The sequence below is a fragment of the Coregonus clupeaformis genome, unplaced genomic scaffold (genome assembly GCF_020615455.1).
Source record: "Coregonus clupeaformis isolate EN_2021a unplaced genomic scaffold, ASM2061545v1 scaf0134, whole genome shotgun sequence".
NCBI classification, from domain to species: domain Eukaryota; kingdom Metazoa; phylum Chordata; class Actinopteri; order Salmoniformes; family Salmonidae; genus Coregonus; species Coregonus clupeaformis.
In genome coordinates, this window is record NW_025533589.1 from 205,001 (window position 1) to 212,174 (window position 7,174).

Consider the following 7,174-nt stretch of genomic DNA (forward strand, 5'->3'; position numbering starts at 1 on the left):
CCTTGTTCCTCTGTAACTTTCTCATTCATCATCATTCACGATTCATTCATGATTATTCATAATCATGGTAGCATCCACATGAATGTAGAAGTGTTCAGAAACATCTTCTATTCTTACTGACAATACAAGTGAAGTGACTCCAAAATGACAGGACATTATTCACCATTCAGTTTCTATTGGGAAAAACATCATCCAAAACACAACCAAGACAAACTGCAAATGCATTCAACAAGTTTGTAGAATCACAAGCTTGATGTAATCACTGCGGGTAAGGAATATGGGACCAAATACTAAACTTATGACTACTTTAATACAATATAAGTGAATATGTCCAAATTATTACGACTTTTTCAAATGGGAGAAATAGATACATAAAGTGCTTTCATTTCTAAACAGTAACACAGATATGTATGAAAAAAATCCTGAAATAAAGGTGACATTATATTCTGTCACCTCATATGAATCATTTGATCTCAAATCAGACCAACTACAGGAATACTGACCTCAGAGTCTCCAGTTTGCAGTGGGGATTCCCCAGGACAGCAGAGAGCAGCTTCACTCCTGAATCCTTCAGGTCATTGTTACTCAGGTCCAGCTCTCTCAGGTGTGAGGGGTTTGACTTCAGAGCTGAGACCAGAGAAGCACAGCCTTCCTCTGTGACTAGACAGCCTGACAGCCTGCAAATAGTCAAATCATGTTAAAACCACACTGCTATTCTTTGGTGGTGAAAATAGTGGCAGTATATTTTTTCTACATATTAAGATATATCAGTGTCCTGAAACCCTGACATATCTATTTATAAATGAATGTATCATTATTAACAATAACAAAATATTTTATAGTACGAATATTTGAGTACCTACCAGATCAGTTTAAAAAGCAGTATCAGTCAAAAGACAGACAGTGAGGTATCAGATTTAGATTGTATTGAGTATACAGTCCACACCATTTATATTTTGACAGTGAAGCTAACATTTTAAATGTGGCTCTATGCTCCAGCATTTTGGAATTGAGATAAAATGTTTCATATGAGGTGACAGTATATAATGTCACCTTTAATTTGAGGGAATTTTTATACATATCTGTTTCACCATTTAGAAAAATAAAAGCCCTTTATGTATCTAGTCCCCCTTTTTCAAGAAGTCAAGTATTCTGACCAATTAACTTATAGTGTATTAAAGTAGCCAAAAGTTTAGTATTTGGTCCCATATTCTTTGAATGCAATGACTAAATCAAGCCTGTGACTGCCATGATTGAGAAAGATAATGAATGAATCATGAATAATAATGAATGAGAAAGTTACAGAGGCTACAACAAAACATGCTAACCTCTCACCATTAACATCAAATAAAAGGTGACATTCTGTACTGTTGCTTCATATGAAACATTCTACCTTCAATCCAAAATGCTGGAGCATAGCACCAAATGTAAAACTGTAAGCTTCACAGTCCAAACACATATGGTGTGGACTATGTGTGCCTGGTAAACACATGTGGATCTGGTGAACAGTTATCACTTGTTGACCAACTACAGGAATACTGACCTCAGAGTCTCCAGTTTACAGGGGGGATTCCCCAGTCCAGCAGAGAGCAGCTTCACTCCTGAATCCTTCAGGTCATTGTTACTCAGGTCCAGCTCTCTCAGGTGTGAGGGGTTTGACTTCAGAGCTGAGGCCAGAGAAGCACAGCCTTCCTCTGTGACTAGACAGCCTGACATCCTGCAAAGAGTCAAATCTTATTAAAACCACACTGCTATTCTTTGGTGGTGAAAATAGTGGCAGTATATTTTTTTCAACATATTCAGATATATCAGTGTCCTGAAACCTGACATATCTATTCATAAATTAATGTATCATTATTAGAAATGACAAATTATCAAAGTATTGCTTGTAGAGAGAAAAATATAAAGTACAAATATGTATATTACAAATATTTGAGTTGACTGACCAGAGCAGTTTAAAAAGCAGTATCAGTCAAAAGACGGACAGTGAGGTATCAGATTTAGATTGTACTGAGTATACAGTCGACACCATATCTATTTTGACAGTGAAGCTAACATTTTAAATGTGGCTCTATACTCCAGCATTTTGGATTTGAGATTAAATGTTTCATATGAGGTGACAGTATATAATGTCACCTTTTATTTGAGGGCATTTCAATACATATCTGTTTCACCGTTTAGAAATGAAAGCACTTTATGTATCTAGTCCCCCCATTTGAAGAAGTCAAACGTATTCTGACCATTTGACTTATAGTGTATTAAAGTAGTCAAAAGTTTAGTATTTGGTTGTAAACTCATTGGTTGCATTTGCAGTTTGTTTTGGTTGTGTTTTGGGTTATGTTTTTGCCCAATAGTAACTGAATGGTGGATGATGACTGGAGTAATTTACTGTCTAAGTGTCACGGTTTCGGCCGAGACTGCTCCTCCTCCTGGTTCGGGCAGGCTTCGGCGTTCGCCGTCCCCCGGAGTACTAGCTGCCACCGTTGAATGTTTCGTGGTGTGATTGCTTTGGTCTGTCTTGCACACCTGTGTCTGTTTGTGTTCTGATTACGTGTCCTATAAGTTCCCTGTTTTGTATTGGTTAGATTGTGTGTTGTTTTCGCCTGTCCGTTGTGCTGCGTGTTTTTTCTCTGTTTGTTGTTTTTTACGCATAGTTGCGTATTGCTCGCCTCTGTTGTTTTTGAGGTCGTTTATTTTGTATCTGTGCCTTTGATACATTAGTAAACTTTTGTTGGACTAAGCTTCGGTGTCCTGCGCCTGACTTCCACACCATACACCTCAGCCTTGACAGAACAACACACCACCATGGAGTCAGCAGGAGCATTGGCGGCACCCAAGTCGCTGGAGGATCGGATCAGCGACCAAGACACCATGATCCGGCAACTTGGGGCCGCCATGAACGAGGTGTCCAACACGCTGCGCCGGTTGGTTACTGGAGAGGTGCCCACGCCTTCGCACACCTTTCCATCACCAATGGCCAGTCCTCCTCTCTCAGCACCGGAACCCAGTGGCATTCGGCTCTCGCTCCCGAGGGCATATGACGGTTCTGCAGCCGGGTGTCAGGGGTTCCTCCTGCAGGTGGAACTCTACCTGGCTACCATACACCCAGCGCCCTTCGGGATACGAGAGCGTCTCCGCCCTCATCTCCTGTCTATCCGGCAAGGCATTGGAGTGGGCCAACGCCGAATGGAGGGGAATAGACGCCGCTACCATCACCTACGCGGAGTTCTCCCGCCGCTTCAGGGCTGTCTTTGATCACCCACCTGAAAGGGAAGGCGGCGGGGGAGCGTCTGTTCCACCTCCGACAGGGGAAGAGGAGCGCACAGGAGTTCGCGCTGGAGTTCCGGACGCTAGCGGCGGATGCGGGGTGGAATGAGAGGGCCCTCATCGACCATTACCGGTGTAGCCTATGAGAGGACGTTCGTCGTGAACTGGCCTGCAGGGACACCAACCTATCCTTCGACCAGTTGGTGGACATCTCCATCCGTCTCGACACCCTGCTGGCTATCCGCGGACGTCCTGAGTGGGGGTCGTCCATTCCACCCTCCAGCACCTCCGAGCCGATTCCCATGGAGCTCGGGGGTGCTGGCGCTAGAGAGAGGAGGAGAGAGAACCCGAGGGAGGCCACCCCCTGCACCAACTGTGGCCATGGAGGACACACCGCGGCCAGGTGCTGGGGAGGGTCTCCTGGGAGAGGAGACAACAGGTCACGCACTGGGGAGTCATTTCAGGTGAGTAGGCGCCCCACTTAGCCAGAGCTCTCTGTTGGTCACATGAGTATTCCTGTGAGATTTCCACAGGTGGCACCTCATTCCCAGCATAAGGCGCTAGTAGATTCAGGCGCAGCTGGGAATTTTATTGATCGGGCATTTTGTTATAGGTTAGGAATTCCCCTTCGGCCGGTAGAAAACCCCTTTCCTGTCCACGCCTTAGACAGCCGGCCGTTGGGGTCGGGGCTGATCAGAGAAGTCACAGCACCACTTAAGATGACAACGCAGGGGGGTCATGAGGAGATCATTCAGTTTTATCTGATTGACTCTCCTGCGTACCCCGTGGTGTTGGGGCTTCCCTGGTTAAGCGCCCATGATCCTACCATTGCGTGGCAACAGAGGGCTCTTATGGAGTGGTCTGCCCAGTGTGTAGGGAAATGTCTAGGTGTTTCCTTAGGGACGACCTCGGTAGAGAGTCCGAACCAAGTGCCCGCAACGCGCATTCCCCCAGTATGAGGACTTAGCACTTGTGTTCAGCAAAACGAGGGCAGCACGGCTACCACCTCATAGACAGGGGGACTGTGCGATAAATCTCCAAACAGGAGCGGCTCTTCCGCGGAGCCGTGTGTATCCCTTGTCTCAAGAGGAGACAGCGGCTATGGAAACTTACATAGCCGAGTCCTTGGCACAGGGATACATACGGTCCTCCACTTCCCCGGTTTCCTCGAGTTTCTTCTTTGTGAAGAAGAAGGACGGGGGTTTGCGCCCGTGTATTGATTACCGTAGTCTCAATCAGATCACGGTTAAGTACAGTTACCCTCTTCCACTGATTGCGACTATGACGGAGTCATTACGCGGAGCGCGGTTCTTCACAAAGTTGGATCTCAGGAGCGCGTACAATCTGGTGCGCATTAGGGAGGGGGATGAATGGAAGACAGCATTTAGCACCACCTCGGGTCATTACGAGTATCTCGTCATGCCATACGGGCTAATGAATGCTCCTTCAGTCTTCCAATCCTTTGTTGACGAGATTTTCCGGGACATGCATGGGCAGGGTGTGGTAGTGTACATCGACGACATCCTAGTGTACTCTTCTACACGTGCCGAGCATGTAGCCCTGGTGCGCCGAGTATTGAGAAGACTGTTGGAGCATGACCTGTATGTCAAGGCAGAGAAATGCCTGTTCTTCCAGGAGTCCGTCTCCTTTTTGGGTTATCGGTTGTCCGCGTCTGGTGTGGAGATAGAGGTAGACCGTGTGTCGGCCGTGCGTAATTGGCAAACTCCAACCACTGTAAAGGAGGTGCAGCAGTTCTTGGGTTTTGCTAATTACTACCGGAGGTTTATCCGGGGTTTTGGACAGGTTGCAGCTCCCATTACGTCCCTGCTAAAGGGGGGTCTGGTTCGTTGCGGTGGTCAGCTGAGGCGGACAGGGCATTTGTCAAACTGAAGAACCTGTTCACCTCGGCCCCGGTGCTGGCGCATCCGGATCCCTCTTTACCATTCCAAGTAGAGGTAGACGCGTCCGAGTCCGGCATTGGGGCCGTCCTGTCGCAACGGTCCGGCACGCCACCTAAGCTCCGCCCCTGTGCGTTCTACTCTAAGAAGCTCAGCTCGGCGGAGCGTAATTATGACGTTGGGGACAGGGAGCTGTTAGCTGTAGTCCAGGCCCTAAAGGTGTGGAGGCATTGGCTTGAGGGGGCTCAACACCCTTTCCTCATTCTGACTGATCACCGTAACCTGGAGTACATCCGGGCAGCTAGGAGATTGAATCCTCGTCAGGCTAGGTGGAACATGTTCCTAACCCAGTTTGTTTTTAAGATCACATACATCCCAGGGTCCCAGAACGGTAAGGCAGACGCCCTGTCCCGGCGGTATGACACAGAGGAGAGGTCCATTGAGCCTACTTCCTTACTGCCGGAGTCTTGTCTGGTGGCTCCGGTGGTGTGGAAGGTCGATGCGGAAATCGAGCGGGCACTGCGTACCGACCCTACTCCCCCTGAGTGTCCTGTGGGGCGTACGTACGTTCTGCTCGAGGTTCGTGATCGTCTGATTTATTGGGCTCATACTTCACCCTCCTCTGGACATCCAGGTATTGGCCGGACAGTGCACTGCCTTAGCGTGAAATACTGGTGGCCAACGTTAGCTAGGGATGTGAGGGTTTATGTCTCCTCCTACTCGGTGTGCGCCCAGTGTAAGGCGCCTAGACATTTGCCCAGGGTAAGTTACATCCCCTGCCCGTTCCACAACGACCATGGTCCCACCTCTCGGTGGATTTTGTGACCGACCTACCCCCTTCCCAGGGGAATACCACCATTTTGGTCGTTGTGGATCGGTTTTCCAAGGCCTGTCGTCTCCTCCCAATGCCGGGTCTCCCTACTGCCCTACAGACCGCCGAGGCCCTATTTACCCACGTGTTCCGGCACTATGGGGTCCCCGAGGATATTGTGTCTGACCGAGGTCCCCAGTTCACCTCCAGAGTCTGGGGGCGTTCATGGAACGCTTGGGGGTCTCGGTGAGCCTTACCTCGGGGTACCACCCAGAGAGCAATGGGCAGGTGGAACGAGTCAACCAGGATGTGGGTAGGTTTCTAAGGTCCTATTGCCGGGACCGGCCGGAGGAGTGGTCTAGGTATATCCCCTGGGCAGAGATGGCCCAGAACTCTCTCCGCCACTCCTCCACCAATTTAACACCTTTCCAGTGTATTTTAGGATATCAGCCGGTCCTGGCACCGTGGCACGAGAGCCAGATCGAGGCCCCTGCGGTGGACGAGTGGATTCGGCGCTCGGAGGAGACGTGGGACGCTGCCCATGTCCATCTGCAGCGGGCCATCCGTCAACAAAAGGCGAGCGCCGATCGCCACCGCAGTGAGGGACCGGTGTACGCACCGGGAGATCGAGTCTGGCCCTCGACTCGAAACCTGCCCCTCCGCTTGCCCTGCCGGAAGCTGGGTCAGCAGGTTTGTGGGGCCCTTCAAAGTCCTGAGAAGATTGAACGAGGTGTGTTACAGGTTACAACTGCCTATAGAGTACAAAAATATTAACCCCTCATTCCATGTGTCTCTTCTCAGGCCGGTGGTAGCTGGCCCACTCCAAGAAGATGAGATAGGAGAGACCCCTCCGCCCCCTTTGGACATCGAGGGGGCCCCGGCGTACAGGGTCCGGACCATCTTGAACTCGAGGCGCCGGATGAGTGGTCACCAGTATCTCGTGGAGTGGGAGCGGTACGGTCCGGAGGAACGGTGCTGGGTGCCTAGGAGGGACATCCTGGATCCATCCCTCCTGACTGAGTTCCACCGTGGGCATCCCACGCGCCCGGGTCCGCGTCCTCCTGGCCGTCCCCGAGGCCGGGGTCGGCGCACGGCTGGAGCCGCGCGTCAAGGGGGGGGTACTGTCACAGTTTCGGCCGAGACTGCTCCTCCTCCTGGTTCGGGCAGGCTTCGGCGTTTGCCGTCCCCGGAGTACTAG